The sequence below is a fragment of the Castor canadensis genome, chromosome 4, assembly GCF_047511655.1.
Source record: "Castor canadensis chromosome 4, mCasCan1.hap1v2, whole genome shotgun sequence".
Taxonomy (NCBI): domain Eukaryota; kingdom Metazoa; phylum Chordata; class Mammalia; order Rodentia; family Castoridae; genus Castor; species Castor canadensis.
Window position 1 is genome coordinate 60,833,981 of NC_133389.1, and position 20,762 is coordinate 60,854,742.

The 20,762-nt window shown below is 40.7% G+C and overlaps 1 long non-coding RNA gene across 1 annotated transcript; it reads right to left on the minus strand.

The window, feature by feature from the left end:
* Positions 1–900: 900 nt before the first annotated feature.
* Positions 901–4,051, minus strand: LOC141422519 (uncharacterized). Its single transcript, XR_012447128.1, has 4 exons — positions 3,894–4,051; positions 3,450–3,509; positions 2,280–2,467; positions 901–2,062 (listed from the first exon to the last, which is right to left on the minus strand). It is a non-coding gene; the product is annotated as an uncharacterized lncRNA (long non-coding RNA).
* Positions 4,052–20,762: the final 16,711 nt, after the last annotated feature.

Sequence of the window (20,762 nt, forward strand, 5' to 3'; positions counted from 1 at the left end):
ACCTCCAGCCTGATTTCATAGTGTTTTAGTGTGAAAATATATGCTTCTTGACCTAGCAATCTTAATTTTTTTCCATTTTCATCTCAATATCCAAGTCAGGTGCTACGTTGATGCTTGGTAAATATTTGTTGACAAATGTTCAACATTTAGTCCTGAATCATTCCCAACTCCCATCCTGGATCATGTTAACAGACAGCCGCATGGATGGGCCAAATGGAAAATGAATGCCTTATTGTAGAAGACCTGTTTGTTGGGCTCCATATCCAGGTTGCAAACAGTCTTCATTTTTTAGGAGCCTCAACACAAACTCAAGTTATACCTGGGTCTCTGTGCTTTGCTCTGAACTCATCAAGGGCTGACAAACAAGGAAAGGCCTAAGAACACCATCACTGAATGCTACTCTTTTTTATTACTTTGCTCCTTTCATTGCCACCCACTGGTGTCCTTTATCCAGGACATATTTCCTCTCTAGGAGCTAACAGGGAGACGGTTTGCCTGCAAATGAAAATATCGAAGTTAAAGCTGCAGGGAAATTGGAGGGGGTGGAACTGGAACGGTGAACAAAGATTTAGTGGAAAAAAAACACATGGAGAATAGATGGGTAATTCTATAGGGTGTGATTATTAGTTTTTGATTAACCAGTGTTGTACTGAGGATTTTCACATGTCTAAAAGCAAATATTTTCCTAGTTTCCTTATCTCATATAGGGGTCAACCTTGTTAAACGGGTAGGGGAGCTTTATGACTTCCCATCTTCTTGGAACCAGTGTGTTGTTTGAGGGATGGGAGGGAGGGAATGAAAAGGGAAAGAGTACTTTCAGGGGCATGAATTTGTTCATTATCATGAATGTGGTGATGGTTACAGGGATGTAGACACACACTCAAACACATCAAATTGTACAGCTTAAATATGCAGTTTATTATATGCCAATTATACCTCAGTAAAGGTGTTTTTTTTTTTTTTAAGCCCTCATCTTAGATCTGGGCTCTGCACTAAGGCCCTGAAATGCCTTGGCAGTGCCCTGGGTTCCCATGCCCACTGCACCCTGAGGAGTCACTCAAGCTTTACCACTTGAGAAAAGAACACCAGAAAGAGTGTCCAGAGGTATAACACAAGTATCAGGAAGGACAATCAAGAATAGCTCCCAGGCAAAATGGCAATTTCCAGCCAAAGAGACTGGGTTTTTGTGCTGCTTCAGTGTTTTAGACAGTCCACATATGTTCTAGCTAAAGACTTCACCAGCTGTCTGGAAGGGAAGCATGTTATCACAATGTTTTGTCAACATGTGTTAGGGCACCTTTTGGGGTCATAAGTGCCATATTACAGTTAGCACTAGAAATGACAGTGGCAATGACTTCAAGAAGCTTGTAGGTCCCTTGGGCCTTGAATACACAGCCTGTTAGGACATTTGGGGGCTAAAAAAAAGAGGATCTCACTCCAGCCTTCCTTGGGGTTCTAGATGAATGTGTCATCTTGGACAATATTCCTCTTACGATCTCTAAATGGATCTGAAATCACACCTTCAACATTTTTTAAGAAGGAGCCATGGAAGCCAACCTTAAATCATTTAAAGTAAGAATGAAACTTGAAGCAATAGAGAGAACCCTTACTGGAGCTGACCTGTGACTAGTAGAGTGGAAAAGGACATAAAGTTTATATCACATATGATGGCTGGGGAGGAACTTTTGACTATTGCTACAAGTGCATTTTTAGTGTATATTAATTGTAATATGATGGGTTTCACTGTGGCATTTTCATACATGAACATAATGTACTTTTTGATCATATTATACCCCATTCCCCTTTTTTTCTACAAGTACAATTCTGGAGACATCTTCCCAGTTGGGTAATGTCACTGGACAGATGTCTTACAACCATCAGGAAATAATATTCCCATTGCAAAAAATATAGCAAAAACACAATATACTCCTTCCTCTAGTGTTCAATGTGACCTTCGTAGAAAACTGCTCCACTCTACTAGGACAGCAGGTCAGGAAATCAAGTTGGGTTAAACCACCTCCCAGACTTCACTCTTCAGGATGAGTTTCTTGAAAATATTTCTCTGAAAAAAAAAAAACAAAAAACAGCATCCACACATCAAAGAGGCTCAGAATTAGAAAACAAGGAAAAGAATCTTTTCAGTTTTGTGTTCTCCTATAACCCTACTGTGTAAAGTTGTTATATTTATGAGATCTTGGACTTCCATTTGGCAAAGAATGGCGTTGCTGAGACAACTACAGCCTGTGTCGCTGCGAACACATAGGGACTCCAGAGCTCACCTGAATCTGAAGACAGCCCAGCAGCTGCCAAGATTCTCTGACGAGATGGCGTGGTTGGGGTGCACTAGCAGCCCCTGCAGACCCAAGAGGATGGTGCCCTCCAACTGGACCAACTGATCTGGGACTCCTCCATAGAGGAGACGTGGCAGCAGCCTCCTCTTCTGGGGAGGGGATAGTCTGTCCAACCCCTGATGATAAAAATGACAAAAATCACCCACGTACATACTTTCAATGAATGTGTGTTCATTTTTAAAATGCTTTTTTCCTGTTGTCTTATTCTAATGATTGTTATTTAAAATGCAGTTCCATTGTGCTGTCTGAAACTGATCCTTCGTCTCAGATAATTTGAGAAGCATCAGTTGAGAGGAAAGTTGTTTAACATCTGCTCTTCACACAACTCAGCTCCATGTTCGTTTTGTTTAGGTGAAGTGTTTATCTGTGTGTTTGTTACTAGGCACCTTTCCTTACCCTTTGATCTCAAGAGATATTTATATGTTGTCTTACAGATTAAAAGGGTGACTTAAGGCTCAGAGAAACAGAGCTGTAATAATGAAAGGTTGTTAGTGGAAGTGATTTCTACAACCAGCATATCTCACTGTTGAATTTAAAAGAAATACACTTCAGTATCTTGTTCAAATTAGGAGTTGGTTCTATACTGTCCTAAGAACAACAAAAGAAACATTGGATTTGGGTGCTACAGTGCAGCACTGAGCACATGGGCTCTGGAGTCAGCTTGCATAAGTTCAAGTCTAGATTCTGCTCCTATAGTGTAGACTACAGGACTTGGAGGAAATTACTGATTTCTTTAAGCCTTGTCTTCTCACTTGTACAGTTTGGCTAATCACCATCCACAAGAGTTGGTGAGAGGATCAAATGAGATTGCATATGGAAAGCCCATTAACAGGACTGGGACAGGAGTAAATAATAATCAGTAGTTCTTATCATTATTGTGCAGAGCACTCTCACATCTGCTATTAAATTCCACCTTCTCCACAATTCATAAAGAAGCAGGGAGAATATTCTTATCATTTTAGAAATAAGGAAACCTAAAGCCCAGAGCATTCAGTGACCTTTGCTTCCTCCACTACAAAACCCAGCCTCCCTGAAATGGCCGCCCGTCCCATGAACAGGGGTGGAGGTCCCCACTGTCCCCTCAGCATGAATCCTTACATTCATTTGGTTAAATGTCACTCGGTCTCCTTGGAGCTTCCATCCGATGTCCGGCCATCTCTGCAACAAGAGTAAAGCAGGTGGCTGACATCCTCAAATCCCTTAGAGGCACTAAACGGCAGGCGTGTCCCCCGCCCTTCTAAGAACCGCGGCGCCCACCGAGACTCGGGGCCACGGCAGGTCCGCCATCGGGTCCCCCCGGGACGGGTCCCCCCGTGGTCCCGGGAGCCGCCCCGGCCGACAGCTCTGCCCTCGCTCTCCCCGCGGCCACCGCCCCATCTCCGCCCGGCCCGAACCGGCTCGCTCTACTCGGCTTTGCAGCCGCCAGAGGGGAGCGAGCACCAGAGGGGCCGGCTGGCTGCACTCGGTGCCCCCGCCGGCTCCGCGGCTTCACGCCCGCCTCGCGGCCATCCCTAGACGCGGCAAGCTCCAGCGGCCGCTCACCTCAGCGTGGGGTGACGGCGACCTTCCTTCTACAGCTGTGGACGCATCCTAGAAAGACTGGCCGGGATTCCAAGTCCGAGACCAACCACCCAACCGTCACTCCAACTGCCACCAACCACCAACCACTGGCTCGGACCAGCCCCGCCCCGCCTGGCCGGCTAACGGCTCACGACTCCACCCCTCGACAGGCCCCGCCCATCTCCCCACGCCACGTCCACACCGGGCCCGCCCCCTCTGGACCCTTCCGGGGATTCCAGACCCGCTCTTCTGTGGCAGGCTCACTCCGCCCTCCTTATCCTTAGCCACGCCCATCACTCGCCCAGTCACCTGCCGAGCCCGCTTTCGGAGTGCACCTTTCCACAGCAGGTCGACTCCGCCCACCCCACCACCAGCCACGCCCTCGAGGACCGGCTCCGCCCCCACCTGCCCTCTCCGTCTTCTCCGCCCCGCCCTGCGGCCCCGCCCCTTGGTGCACCGCCCACCGGGCCACGTGGAGCACTGCGGGCTCGCTGAACTTCCTGCGCAGGGAGGTAGTGCTGTGGACAGTCGCTCCTGCAGCGGCACGGACGGCCGTCGGCCATCCCGGGCTCACTCGGGTCGCGCCTAAGCCGGTGACCCGAAATCAGCACGGGCCTGGGTCCGGCCACAGCAGGGTCCTGGGGAGCCCGGGCCGCGGTCACTCCTGGGCTGGCGCCCGTGGCCTCTAGGGCTCGCTGTCCCTGTGCCGGATGCACGACGACCACGGTGTCTGCCCCCCACGTGCGCCGTGCGGTCCACGAGAGTGTAGGGATGCCCACGCCCGCCCCATAAAAATGACCGAATGACTGGCCGAGTGAGGGTCGTTCCCAGCCCTGTTGGTGCCCTGGAAGGTCAGGAGGACGCACTCAGGACAGCTACAGGTGCTTGCAAGCAGGATGGCTCTCCATCGGCCAGAGCAGAGGGCTTATGGAAGCACCCACGTCTGCTCCAGGTCCAGTGCTGAGTTGTGGGAGACCGTGGAGAAGTGACCATTGGTCACTTTTGTCTGAGAATGTCTTTATTTCATCCTTATTCCTGAAAGCTCTTTTGACACTTTCACTGGACATAGATTTCTAGGTGGATAAGCTCTTTTCTCCTAGTACTTTAAACATGTGCTTCTGCTGCCCATTATTGTTTCTGCTGAAAAATTCATCAGTACTGCATCAATAGTTCCCTTTATATAATGTTTCAGTTACTTTTTTCTGTAGCTGCTTTCAAGAATTTTTTAGTTACTTTTGATTCAAAAGTTTGGTTATGTCTGGGATTTTTTTCTTTGAGCTTATTCTGTTTCATGTGCTAAGAGTCTTCTTTATTATTTTATTTTGATTAACGTGTATTAATTCTACAAAGTAATGGGGTTCAGTGTGCTATGCATTCAGCATGCTCTGATGAAATCCAATCTCCCTTTATCCACCATCTAGTAACCACAATTTTATATTTCAGGAACTTTTTAACTTCCATGTGTGAGAACATGTGGTTTTTGCCTTTCTAAGTTTGACTTACTTCACTTATCAGTGTTCTCCAAGTTCCATCTGTTTTGTTGCAAATGGTAGGATTTCATTCTTCTTTGTGTGTATTTCATTGTGTGTATGTACTGCATTTTCTTTATCCATTCATCCATGGATGACCACCTACATTTATTCCATATCTTAACTATCGTGAACAGAACCTTAATAAACATAGGCATATGGGTATCTCTTTGGTGTGCTAATCTAATTTCCTTTGCACATAGAAATGGGATAGCTGGATCATATGGTAGATCTGTTTTTAGTTTTTTGAAGAACCTCTATACTGTTCTCCATGATGACTAGACTAATTGTATTCTCACCAACAGTGTACAAGAGTTCCTTTTTCTCCACATCTTTGCCAGCATTTATTTTTTTGAGGTTTTTTTTTAAATCATAACTCTTCTAACCAGGCTGTCATGTTATCTCACTGTAGTTTTGATTTGCATTTCCTTCATGGCTAATGATATTGAGGGTTTTTTCATGTATTTATTGACCATTTCTATCTCTTTGGAAAAGTATTCAGATCATTTCCCCATTTTTAGTTGGATTTCTTGTTTTTTAGTTGTTAAGTACTTTGAGATCTTTATATATTCAAGGCATTGATCTTTTGTCAGATGAACTGTTGGCATATATTTTCTCCCATTCTGTGTTTCTCCTATGTTTCCTTCTAGTAGTTTCAAATCCTAACACATAGGTCTTTGATCCATTTTGAGTTGATTTTTTTTGTAAAGAGTGAGAGGTGGGGGGTCAATTTCTATCCTCTGCATGTGGATAGCAGTTTTCCCAGCACTACTTACTAAAGAGGCTGTCATTCCTCCCATGTATGTTTTTGGCATCTCTGTTGAGAATTAGTTGGCTCTAGATGGGTGGGTTTATTTCTGGGACCTCTTTGAATCTGTAAAGTGCTTTAGATAATAATATATTTTAACAACATCATTTCTTCTGAGCAGAGAGAGAGAGATCAATTTTTTTTTCTAAAAAATTTTTATTTTTATTTTATTCATATGTGCATACAATGTTTGGGTCATTTCTCCCCTCTTCCCCCACCCTCTCCTTTACTCCGCCCCTACTCCCTCCTTTCCCCCGCCTTACCCCTCACTATGTGGCAGAAACTGTTCTATCCTTAACTCTAATTTTGTTGGAGAGAGAGTATAAGCAAAAATAGGAAGGAACAAATGTTTTTCCTAGTAGAGATAAGGATAGCTACACAGTGAATTGACTCTCATTGATTTCCTGTGCATGTGTGTTACCTTCTAAATTAATTCTTCTTGAACTAACCTTTTCTCTAGTTCCTTGTTCCCCTTCTCCTATTGGCCTAGTTGCTTTAAAGTATCTGCTTTAGTTTCTCTGTGTTGAGGGCAACAAATGCTATCTAGTTTTTTAGGTGTCTTACCTATCCTCACATCTCCCTTGTGTGCTCTTGCTTTATTATGTGATCAAAGTCCAATCCCCTTGTTGTGTTTGCCCTTGATCTAAGGTCTGCATATGAGGGAGAACATACGATGTTCTCAGAATGATGTTCTCCAATTCCATCCATTTACCTGCAAATGATAACATTTTGTTCTTCTTCATGGCTGCATAAAATTCCATTGTGTATAAATACCACATTTTCTTAATCCATTTGTCAGTGGTGGGGCATCTTAGCTGTTTCCATAACATGGCTATTATGAATAGTGCTGCAATAAACATGGGTGTGCAGGTGCCTCTGGAGTAACTTGTGTCACATTCTTTTGGGTATATCCCCAAGAGTGGTATTGCTGGATCATACGGTAGATCAATGTTTAGCTTTTTAAGTAGCCTCCAAATTATTTTCTAGAGTGGTTGTACTAGTTTACATTCCCACCAGCAGTGTAAGAGGGTTCCTTTTTCCCCACATCCTTGCCAACACCTGTTGTTCGTGGTATTGCTAATGATGGCTATTCTAACAGGGGTGAGGTGGAATCTTGGTGTGGTTTTAATTTGCATTTCCTTTATTGCTAGAGATGGTGAGCATTTTTTCATGTGTTTTTTGGCCATTTGAATTTCTTCTTTTGAGAAAGTTCTGTTTAGTTCACTTGCCCATTTCTTTATTGGTTCATTAGTTTTGGGAGAATTTAGTTTTTTAAGTTCCCTCTATATTCTGGTTATCAGTCCTTTGTCTGATGTGTAGCTGGCAAATATTTTCTCCCACAGTTCTCTTCAGTTTAGAGACCATTTCTTTTGTTGAGCAGAAGCTTTTTAGTTTTATGAGGTCCCATTTGTCTATGCTGTCTCTTAGTTGCTGTTCTGCTGGGGTTCCATTGTGAAAGTTCTTGTCTATACCTATTAATTGCAGAGTACTTCCTACTCTTTCCTGTATCAACTTTAGAGTTTGTGGTCTGACATTAAGATCCTTGATCCATTTTGAATTAATCTTGGTATAGGGTGATATACACGGATCTAGTTTCAGTTTTTTGCAGACTGCTAACCAGTTTTCCCAGCAGTTTTTGTTGAAGAAGCTGTCTTTTCTCCATCGTGTACTTTTAGTGCCTTTGTCAAAGACAAGTTGGTTATAGTTGCGTGGCTTCATATCCGGGTCCTCTATTCTGTTCCACTGGTCTTCATGTCTGTTTTTGTGCCAGTAGTACCATGCTGTTTTTATTGTTATTGCTTTGTAATATAGTTTGAAGTCGGGTATTGTGATACCTCCAGCATTGTTCTTTTGACTGAGTATTGCCTTGGCTATTTGTGGCCTCTTGTGTTTCCATATAAATTTCACGGTAGATTTTTTCAATCTCTTTAATGAATGTCATTGGAATTTTGATGGGAATTGCATTACACATGTAGATTACTTTTGGGAGTATAGACATTTTTACTATGTTGATTCTACCAATCCATGAGCATGGGAGATCACTCCACTTTCTATAGTCTTCCTCAATCTCTTTCTTCAGAAGTTTATAGCTTTCCTTGTAGAGGTCATTCACATCTTTTGTTAGGTTTACACCTAGGTATTTGATTTTTTTGAGGCTATAGTAAATGGAATTGCTTTCATATATTCTTTTTCAGTTTGTTCATTAGTAGTGTATAGAAATGCTAATGATTTTTCTATGTTGATTTTATATCCTGCTACCTTGCTGTAGCTATTGATGGTGTCTAGGAGCTTATGAGTAGAGTTTTTTGGGTCTTTAAGGTATAGGATCATGTCGTCTGCAAATAGGGATATTTTGACAGTTTCTTTTCTGATTTTTATTCCTTTTATTCCTTCTTTTTGACTAATTGCTCTGGCTAGGAATTCCAGTACTATGTTGAATAGGAGTGGAGATAGTGGGCATCCTTGTCTAGTTCCTGATTTTAGAGGGAATGGTTTCAGTTTTTCTCCGTTAGGTATAATGCTGGCTGTAGGTTTGTCATATATAGCTTTTATAATGTTGAGGTACTTTCCTTCTATTCCTAGTTTTCTTAGAGCTTTTATCATGAAATGGAGTTAGATCTTATCAAAGGCTGTTTCTGCATCTATTGAGATGATCAAGTGGTTTTTGTCTTTGCTTCTGTTACTGTGGTTTTTTATGTTTATTGATTTTTGTATGTTGAACCACCCTTGCATTCCTGGGATGAAGCCTACTTGGTCGTGGTGAATGATCTTTTTGATGTGTTGTTGAATTTGGTTTGCCATTTTTTTATTGAGTTTTTTTTGCATCAATGTTCATTAAGGAGATTGGCCTATAGTTCTCCTTTTTGGAGGTGTCTTTGCCTGGTTTTGGGATAAGTGTAATACTGGCTTCATAAAATGTGTTAGGAAGTTTCCTTCCCTTTCTGTTTCATGGAACAGTTTAAGGAGGGTTGGTATCAGTTCTTCTTTAAAGGTCTGATAGAATTCAGCAGAGAATCCATGAGGTCCTGGACTTTTCTTTTTTGGGAGACTCTTGATTTCTGCTTCAATTTCATTTTGTGTTATAGATCTTTTCAGGTGATTATTACCCTCTTGGTTCAGTTTTGGATGATCATATGTATCTAGAAATCTGTCCATGTCTTTAAGATTTTTGAATTTATTTGAATATAGGTCCTCAAAGTAGTCTCTGATGTTTTCCTGGACTTCCATGGTGTTTGTTATCTCCCCTTTTGCATTCCTGATTCTACTAATTTGGGTTTTTTCTCTCATTTTAGTCAGGCTTGCCAGGGGTCTGTCAATCTTGTTTATTTTTTCAAAGAACCAACTTTTTGTTTCATTAATTCTTTGTATGGTTTTTTTGGTTTCTATTTCATTGATTTCAGCTCTCATTTTATTATTTCTCTCCTTCTATTTGTTTTGGGATTTGCTTGTTCTTGTTTTTCTAGGAGTTTGAGATGTATCATTAGGTCATTGATTTGGGATCTTTCAGTCTTTTTAATGTATGCACTCATGGCTATAAACTTTCCTCTCAGGACTGCCTTTTCTGTGTCCCATGGGTGTTTTCATTTTCATTGACTTCCAGGAACTTTTTAATTTCCTCTTTTATTTCATCAATGACCCATTGTTCATTAAGGAATGAGTTATTCAGTTTCCAGCTATTTGCATGTTCTTTGTCTTTATTTTTGTTGTTGACTTCTAGTTTTATTACATTGTGATCAGATAGAATGCATGGTATAATTTCTATTTTCTTATATTTGCTGAGGCTTGCTTTGTGCCCTAGGATATGATCTATTTTGGAGAAGGTTCCATAGGCTGCTGAGAAGAATGTATATTGTGTAGAAGTTGGATGAAATGTTCTGTAGACACCAACTAGGTCCACTTGATCTATAGTATGTTTTAGATCTAGGATTTCTTTATTGATTTTTTGTTTGGATGACCTACCTATTGATGATAATGGGGTGTTAGAATCTCCCACGAGCAGTGTGTTGGAATTAATATATGCTTTTAGGTCCTTCAGGGTATGTTTGATGAAATTGGGTGTATTGTTATTGGGTGCATATAGGTTGATAATTGTTATTTCCTTTTGGTCTATTTCCCCTTTTATTAGTATGGAATGTCCTTCTTTATCTCAGTTGATAAATGTAGGTTTGAAGTCTACTTTGTCAGAGATAAGTATTGCTACTCCTGCCTGTTTTCAGGGGCCATTGGCTTGGTAAATCTTCTTCCAGCCTTTCATCCTAAGCCTATGCTTATTTCTGTCAGTGAGATGGGTCTCCTGTAAGCAACAGATTGTTGGATCTTCCTTTTTAATCCAGTTTGTCAAACGGTGCTTTTTGATGGGGGAATTAAGTCCATTAACATTAAGTGTTAGTACTGATAGGTATGTGGTGATTCCTGTCATTTAGTTCTCTCAGTTGTTTGAAGGTTTGATTGTGTGTACCTAAGTTGAGGTTACTCTCTACTTTCTTGCTTTTTCTTTTCCTGTAGTTTGGTGCTGCCTGCCCTTTCATGGTTATGTTGGGTTTCACTTTCTGTGTGCAGAATCCCTTGAAGAATCTTTTGTAGTGGTGGCTTTGTGGTCACATATTGTTTTAGTTTCTGCTTCTCATGGAAGATTCTTATTGCTCCATCTACTTTGAATGATAGTTTTGCTTGGTAGAGTATCCTAGGGTTAAAGTTATTTTCATTCAGTGCCCGGAAGATCTCACTCCAAGCTCTTCTTGCTTTTAATGTTTCTGTTGAGAAGTCTGCTGTGATTTTGATGGGTTTATCTTTGTATGTTATTTGTTTTTTCTCTCTTACAGCCTTCAATATTCTTTCTCAGGTCTCTGTACTTGTTGTTTTAATGATAATATGCATGGGGTAGTTCTATTTTGATCTGGTCTGTTTGGTGTTCTGGAAGCCTCTTGCATCTGTATGGGAATAGATTTCTCTAGATTTGGGAAATTTTCTTTATTATTTTGTTGAATAGATTACGCATTCCCTTTGCTTGCACCTCTTCTCCTTCTTCAATGCCCATGTTTCTCAGGTTTGGTCTTTTGATGGAGTCAGTGAGTTGTTATATTTTCTTTTCACAGGTCTTGAGTTGTTTAATTAATAGTTCTTTGGTTTTTCCTTTAATTACCTTTTCATCTTCGAGTTCTGAGATTCTGTCTTCTGTTTGTTCTATTCTGCTGGATTGGCCTTCCATTTTGTTTTGCAGTTCTGTTTCATTCTTTTTTCTGAGGTTTTCCATATCCTGAGTCACTTCCTCTTTAATGTTGTCTATTTTTGTCCTGAGTTCATTTATCTCTTTATTAATCATGTTCTTTGTTTCACTTTGGTGTTTATACAGTGTTTCTATGGTTTCTTTTATTTCTTCTTGTGCTTTCTCAAATTCTCTATTTTTGTTGTTGTTGGAATTTCTTGAGTGTCTCCTGTACATTTTTGGTTGACCATATCCAGTATCATTTGTATAAAATTCTCTTTGATTACCTGTAGGATTTCTTCTTTTAGATTATTCTTGTGGGCTTCAGTGGGTTCTTTGGCATAGTTTATCTTCATTTTGTTGGAGTCTGGATCTGAGTATTTGTTTTCTTCATTTCCCTCTGGTTCCTGTACTATTTTTTTTGCTGTGTGGAAACTGGTTTTCCTGTCTTTCTGTCATTGCCCTTGGTATTGTTATTGTCCCTGTACTGTGTGCAATTATTTTCTAGCTTGTAATAATAACAATGATGATATTTAGAATGGAAGGGTGAGAGGAGAGGGAAAGAAAAGAGGGTAAAAAGGGAAAAACAAACAAACAGCTAAAAAAAAACCCAAACCAAGCAAACAACAGAGAAAAAAAAAACAAACCAGTGCCAAAGAGAGTTAGTTTACTAATCAACAGAAAGCTAAACAGGCATTAGAGAGACAGAGAGAAGATTGAAAAAAAAACAAACTCCAAGTTCAAATGCAATAAAGTTTCAGGCTTAAAAATTTTGGTGTTCGTCCCTCAGCCTCCAATCCTGGAGATGGTGTCCTAGTAGTACTGTCATTGTCTCATCAAAGGGGAAAACAACAACAACAACAAAAAAACCCCAAAAAAACCCAAAACACCACAGTGTCCTAAATTCAAATGCAATGCAATTTCAGTAAGTTTTTCAGCATGCAGGTGTAGTTCAGTTGTTGTATCACCAAAGGAAGAGAGAAAAAAAAGTCTGGAGACAGCTTTATGAAAGTCTTTCTGAGGCTGTGGCTCACCTGCCCACTGCTGTCAGCCAGCTATTGCTGGAGGCTTTATTTATGCAGATCTCAGGAGTGAGCTTAACACTCACCTAGCCCCTCAGGCTATGTTTATTTAGAATTGTCCTTTACAAGCTTTCCCCTTCCAAGCACACTGGGGGAGCTGACGCTACACCCACTTTCTCAGGCCTGCATGTTTATTTACAGTTCACGTGGGAAGTGGGCCTTCCCCCCTCTCCTGTGTTTTCCTCCCACTGCCACTTTTACAAGCTTTCCCTTCCTGGTTGCTGGGTGTGTGCTGCTGCTCCTGCTGGACGGCGTGTTTGTTTACAGTTCCATGGGAGATTGCCCCTCCCCCACTCTTTGGTGCTCAGGGTGCTCCACCCTCTTTGCTATGTGTCTTTTTTGTTATTGTTGCTTATTATTCCGTTTTTTTTTTCCCCTGGGTGGGAGTCGGTCTGTCCAGGTGGCTATGCTGATCTGGCCCAGGGTTGTCTGTGGGAGTACTGCGTGCTGCTTAGCTCACCTTGTCCGCATCTTCCCAAGTGGTCTGGGTGCTGGCGTCTGGCAGCGCGGGAGCCCTCCTGGTTTCTCCATTTAATGTGGAGTGGGGATGTTATGCACAGGCTGGGGGTGTGGAGGAGTCAAAGTTTTCCCTCTTCTCAGTGGTTTTTCCTGTGATGTGTATCTCCAGCATCTTTCCAAGACTTCACTTCAGGAAGCATGCTTTCTGCTTCCTCCCTCTAATTGCCATCTTGGAATCTCTGTTGTTTACCAAGAGATCAATTTCATCAGTATTTTGTAATTTTCATTGTAGAATCTTTCTTCTACAATGGTCACATTTCTTCATAGGGTTTTTTTTTTTTCTTGGTAACTATTGTGAATGGGATTGCTTTTATAATTCCTTTCTCAGCAATTTTGTTATTGGTGCATAAAAATGCTACTGATCTTTGTTTGCCAATTTGGTATCCTGCAACATGACTGAATCCATTTATGAGTTCTCACAGTGTTTTGGAGGAGTCCTTAGGCTTTTCTGTACAGGGTATCATATGATCTCAAGCAGGGATCATTTGGCTCCCTCCTTTCCTGTTTATATGCTTTTTATTTCTTTCTCTTGCATTACTAATTGCTCTGGCTAAAACTTCCAGTCTGTGAGAGTGGACACCCTAGTCTTGTTCCAGATCTCAGAGGAAGTGCTGTGAGCTTTCCCCCATTTACTGTGGTGTTGGCTGTGGCTTTGTCTTATGCAGCTTGTATTATGTTGAGGCATGATCCTTCTGACCCTTCATCGCTCAGCCTGTAGGGGGGCAATTTTCATTCTTCCATCCTCAAGTTTATTGACCCTTTCCATTATCATCACCATTCTGCTACAGATTCCACCTGGCGACTTTTTTTTCACTTCAAATATTGTACTTTTCAGTTCAACAATTTTCATTTGATTCCTTTTTTGTTTTCAATTTCTCTGTTAATTTCTACCCTTTTATTACAATGCTTCTTATGTTTTTCTTTACCTTATAACACATAGGTAAAATCGCTGTTCTAAAGTCTTTGATAATTCTTCCTTGATATTGGCATTTAGGGATTTTTTTTCCCCTTGAGAATTGGTCCCCCACTTTCCTGGTTGTATGTTGAGGGACTTTGAATTGTGCCGTAGACATTGTGGGCATTACATATTGCAGACTATGGGTCCCATTGTAACCGTCTGAAGAATGTTGGTGTTTTCTCTTTTGGTAAGAAATCAACTAAGCTATGGTCAGACCATAAGTTCTACCTACTTGATATAGTTATAGACATTTAACTACATACACACTAACACACACACACATACCTTTCCACTTAATTTTGAGAATTGCTATAGGATCAGCACTAATACATTGATTTGCTTTTTTTTCATCTCGACAATCTTTCCTTTCTTCCCCACCCCCACCCAGTTCACTCAATTCCAACATAACACCCAATTAAAGGAAGAAAGTGGCCCCCTTTAGGCTAGCCTACTAAGAAATGCTTTCTGTAGTTTACTTCTGAGTCCCCCCACCATCAAAAACTTTCCACTGTCTTCTTCCAGGCCAGCCCACACATAAAGTGAGCTCTTACCTCAAAAGTAACCAATGCAAAAGGGACTGGGGATGTGGCTCAAGTGGTTAGAGCACCTGCCTAGCCAGTGTTCAGTGCAAGACCCTGAGTTCAACCCCTAGTACTGGAACAAAAAAGAAAAAAGATTTAATGAGTTTGAGAGGCCAAGATCAGAAGGATCCTGGTTTGCAGCCAGCCCAAGAAAAAGTTCAGAAAACCCCCATCCCCCATCTCAACCAACAAAAAGCTGGGCTTGTTGGGCACACCTGTTGTTCCAGCTCTGTGGGAAGTGTAAATAGGAGGATCATGGTCATCTTGGCCAGTCTGGGCCATACCAGGAGACCCTGGCTGAAAAATAAAGAAGAAGGGCTGGGGGCGTGGCTCAAGGGGTCCAGTGCCTGCGTGGCAAGTGCAAGGCCTGCCAGGTCATATTCTATTTTTCTTCTGTTTCATGTTTCTTCTTAAATTCCATGGTCAGGGTAATCAGCCCTCATGGGTATCCAATTACCTTTGAAGCACACAGGATTAATCACATTCACAACCTCCTGCCCACACCTAAACCCTGCACACCTTTCCTATCTAGGTGACAAAACTGGGAAGGGAGCTGCTGGGGTTTGTGTATCTGTTCCCCAGAACCTTCTATGTGCCCCCTACCTGATGCTCTTTTCCTAATTATTCTCTTCTGATCACTCGACAGGGACATGATTCAGCATTCTTCAATTTTTATCAAAGCTCTGACATTTTTCCTTCATAATAGCCAATCACACTTGGAATTTGGAACACATGCTAAAATTAAATTATTGGTGAAATGCTTCAGGTACATAATGATTCTGACTACAGCGAGTTGTCATAAATTTTACTCTTTTGTAGCTATGAAATCTAATTATGTAAACAGAGATCACAACTCTTCAATATTCATGCTGGAATCTGTACTTTTATATTTTATAATTAAGCTCTACACACTACATATATCGTGAGAAACAATATCATTTTCAATTGTGTTACTCAGAAGGGAAAAAGCTGAGTTCAATTATGTTCTGATCCAAGTCCTTGCTTCAGACAGCTGTCACAGGTCCCACTGCTGGACACTGAAGCAGTTTGAAAGCAGCACAAGCTATGCCTTTGTTACCCTGTGAAAAGATACTGATAATTTTGACATTTCAGAGTACATTAAGCTGAAATTTTTACTGCATCAGCCTGTATAACTGTTAAGTCTGTGGAACTCATTTTAGAAAAAGTGATGAACTTATAATATTCAATTCAACATCATTTACTAATCACCTCCTCCAGGTCCTCATTATGTTAACTCTGGAAGAAATGCCAAAGATACATCTAAACTAATATCAAGGAGCTATGAAACAAGTAGACATTTTTTTTTCTTTTTTGAGAGAAGGTCTCCACTTAGCCCAGGCTGACCTTGAATTCACTACATTAGCCCACGTTGGTCTCAAACTCCCAATCCTCTTCCCTCCACCTCCTGAGTGCTGGAATTGCAGGCGTGAACCACCATACCTGGTCAGCTAGAGGCTCTTTGAGGAGCACATACAATGTATGAGGGAAGATGAAGATAACTAAGAGCCATTAGGAGCCATTATAGATCCCTGACCAGAGCGGGCATGGTGCCATAGGGCTATCAAAGACAGCAAGATGTGACTGCCCACAGCAAAATAAAGATATGAAACCCCATGTACTTAAAATTAATGTGATAGTTTTGAAATTTTGAAAATTATATATGCTATAGTTTGAGTATGGTTTTTCCGGAACCCACTTTGGAATTTGTCTGCCTTTGTGGAGGTGTTGGGAAGAGAGGTGGGACCCTTAAGAAGTGATTAGGTCAGTAAGAGGGATAAATGCCTTTCTTGAGAGATGGGGTGATTAATTTTTTTGGTACAGATTAATAGGATTTACTGTGATATTTCCAAATATGCATATATCACGCATTGATTGCATCCATCCATCTTCTATATTTGCCTCTTATGCCTCCAGCCCCAGTACACTTCTCAGTCCTAGTAATCCCTCTTCTACCTTCAGGTCAACCCTCGTTTATTTTTCTGTTTTAGTTTCCACATACAAGATAGAACATAGGATACTTACCTCTGTCTGGCTTATGTTGCTTTACATGCTGTCTTGTTCTATCCATTTTGCTGCAATTAACAGGATTTCATTCTGTATGTAGAAACAATACCCTATTGCATAGGTACACCATATTTTCTTTATCCGTTCAAATGTTGATGGGTAACTAAACTGATTCCCTGTGTTCCTATGGGGAGCAGGGCATTCAGGCATCTTGTTGGGATGCTGTTTTCATTTCTTTTGGATACATACTCAAGGTGGAATAGCTAGGTTACATACATAGTTCTGTGTAATCTTAGTTTTTTTTAATGAAACTCCATGCTGTTTTCCAAAGTGTCTATACTAATTTACATTCCCACCAACAGTGTATAAGTGTTCCTGTTCTCCTCATCCTTGCCAGTGTTTGGTAAAAATATTTGGTAAGTATTTGGTCAATGAGATGGTATTTCATTATTGTGTTAACTTGCATGTCTCTGATGGTTAATGACAGTGAACGTTTTCTTATGTATTTATTGGTCATGTGTTTCTTTTCTTTTGAGAAATGTCTCCAGAGTATTTGCCCATCTTTGCACTGGATTCCTTGGCTTGTTCAAAGTTTTCCGATTCTTTGTATATTCTGGATATTAACTCTGTAAGAAGAATGGCTGGCAGATATCTTCACCTCTTCAGTAGGATGTGTCTTCATTCTGTGTTTCCACTTATGCTGTGCAGAAGCCTTTTAGCTTGTTGCAATCCCGTTTATCTGTTTTTGCTTTTGTTCCTGTGCTCCTTTGGACTCCTTTGGAATCTAATCCCCAAAAATTCATTGCCTGTACCAATGTCTTGAAATGTTTTCTATTAGTAGTTTCATAATGTCCAGTCTAAATTTAGGTCCTTGGTCCATTTTGAGTTTATTTTCATACAGGATGAGAGATAGAGGTCCAATTTCATCTTCTGCATGTGGATATCCAGTTATCCTACCATTGTTTATTAGAAAACTATCAGGTCTTCATTGCATGTTTTTGGCACCTCTGTGAGAATCAATGATTGTCAATGTGTAGATTTATTTCTAGGTTCTTTTTTCTGTTCCAGTGCCCTATGTGTCTAGTTTTGTGCCAACACTATGCTGCCATTTTGGTTCCTTTGACTCTATAGCATATATTGAAATCAGACACTGTGAAGCCTCCAGTTTTATTCTTTTTGCTCAGGAAAGCTTTGGCTCTTCAAGTCTTCTGTGCTTCCGTGTGAATTTTAGGATTCGTTTTATAGTTCTATGAAGGAATCATTGGTATTTTGGTTAGTTTGTTTGAACCCTCACCTGCCTCTCTCCATGGGCCCCCCTCTACCTGCAGCACCCCTCCCTTTTCTTTCTCTACAGCTTCTGCACTTCTGACCATACTACAGTAGTTTCATAATTGTGAATGGAATTGCGTTCATGATTTTTCTCAGCAATCTCGTTATTGGTGCATAAAATGCTACTGATCTTTGTACGCTGATTTTATGTCCTGCAACATCACTGAGTTTATTATTCAGTTCCTAATGGCCTTTTGGAGTCTTTAGGTTTTCTGTAGAAAGATAATGGTTTCCTCTCTTCCTGTTTATATGCCCTTTCTTTCTTTCTCTGACTAAAACTTCCAGTACTCTATAAAACAAGAATGATGAGAGTGGATACCCTTGCCTTGTTCCTGATCTTAGAGGAAATGCTTTCAGTTTGTTCCCATTCAGCATAATCTGGTCTTTGGGATGGTCATATATAGCCTTTGTTATGCTGAGGTATGGTCCTTTTATACCTAGCTTGCTCATGACTTTTATTATGAAGCAGTGTTGGATTTTACTAAATGCTTTTTCTGCATCTCCTGAGATGATATGATTAATCTTTGTTCTATTATATGCTATATTACATTTATTGATTTGTATATGTTGCATCCCTGGAATGAAATAAACTTGATCATGATGTATGATTTGATTAATGTGCTGTTGACTTCATTTTCTAGTATTTTGTTGAGGATTTTTGCATCTATGCTCATCATAGGTGGTCTAAAGTTTTCCTTTTTTTGTTGTATCCTCATCCAGTTTGGTAACAGCATAATACTGGCCTCAGAGAATGTGTTTAGATGGTGTTCCCGCCCTTTCAATTCCATGCAATAGTTTGAGAAGCATTAATGTTAGTTCTTCTTTGAGTTTGGCAAAATTTACAGGCAAAGTCATCAAGTTGTTGGCTTTTCCTTGTTGGGAGACTTTTTATGAGTTTCAATCTCATTGCTTGTTATTATATATTGAGATGTTTTATATTCTGTTGGTCCAATTTTTGTAGGCTATAGGTATCTGGAAATTTGTCCATTTCTTCTAGATTTTCAAAATTGGAAAGTTCTCTAATAAGTAACCTAATGATATATCTTGAGGTCTTAGAAAAGCGAGAACAAACCAAACCTAAAATCAGTAGAAGGAAAGAAATAATAAAAATCAGCATATAAATAAATGAAATAGATACTAAAAGAGTAATACAGTCAGGCATGTTGGCACACACCTGTAATCCCAGTACTTGGGGGCTAGAATAAGATCATGAATTTGAGACCAGCCTCGGATACATAGTGAGCGTCTGTCTCAAAAATAAAGAAAGAAAGAAAAAGAAAAAGATTGAAAGAAAAAAACAATATGGTGATTCAATGAAACAGAGTTGGTTCTTTGAAAAAATTAACAAAATTGACAAGCCTTTAGCTAGGCTAACCAATAAATACCCAAATAAGTCAAACTAGCAATGGCATTATAGGTGATACCACAGAAATTAGAAAGGATCACTGGGGATTATTTTGAATAGCTATATGCTAACAAATTGGAAACCTTGAAGAAATGAGTTATTTGTGCAGGACTGGACTAGTTATCCTGACAGCAGGTTGTTGTAAAAGTGAGTTTGTCATACTTGGCTTTCTCTGTGCCCACTTTTGCTTGCCCTTCCATTATAAGGTATTCACCAGAGCAGATGCCAGCACTGTGCCCTGGATGTCACAGTCCCCAAAACAGTAAGACAAATAAACTTCTTTCCTTCATAGATTACCAGTCTTGTTATTTCTACAGAAAATTGATGAAGACAATATTATTAATATGACTCAGAAATATTAAAGCTTCAAGATATACCTTCAGAACTTCAAGAAGAAAAATATGGTTGTGCCAGGTGTGGTGATGCACAACTCTAATCCACCCAGCACTTGAGTAGTGGAGGCAGGAGGATCCTGAGTTCAAGGCTAACCTGGAGTTAGTGAGGCCCTCTCTCGAAATAGCAAAAAAAAATGGTAAGTGGTTATCACCAGATGCCAGAGACATGCTAACATTTGCTTTGTCTTTTGATGCAGTGTAAGCTGGGAAAATGGTTGTTTCCTGCTCAGGCTGTGACTTCTTTCAGACAATTAGAACTGTGCTGGAGAGTTTCTATCCCATTAGGAACAAGTGGTTCTGAGGGTGACAGATAATAAAGTTTGTAGTGTGGAAAGGCTCCTAGGTCGGGTGCAGGGCAAAATCCTGCTGAGGTAGGTACTGGAGGATTGCTCCAACCACAGTGGTAGTTGCAGGCCAGCAGAAAAAGCAGGTAACAGTGTGGAAGAGAGTGATGGTAGCCGAGGAGAAAACAGATGGCTATAATGTGAGATCTGAAAATAGATAATCAGCCATTAAAGAGTTTCTCCCACTGGTGAAGAAAGGATGTCCCAAGGCTCCAAGTAGCACTGACATCATAAAATTTGATGAGAATCCCTTATCTCTGCATTGCTAACCACCTGTTCTCTTAAGAATTATTTCCTTTAGAAAATAAACCATATGGTAGCAGTGCCATTGCCCAATACCAAAGAACTAAAATACTGATGAGCACAGATTCCAGCCACTGAGCCCATAAACTTCTATATGAGCAAGAACCACACCCAGACCTAGAAGAGCTTAGAAAACATCCACAAGCACTACTGCCCAAGGAACATGTCTTTCCAGACTGGCTGCAGTTGTAGCTCTAAGGTCTGTCTTGATGTTTCCTCAGCCAGGGCTTAATGGTGCTTTTCCACTACCCCACTCTGTGGCTTGTCTGACCCCCCCATTCTTTGCCACCAACCAGCTAGGACATCTCTCAAGTTCTCACCATCTTCTCAAACACAACACATTCAAAACTCAGCTCATAATTTGTCT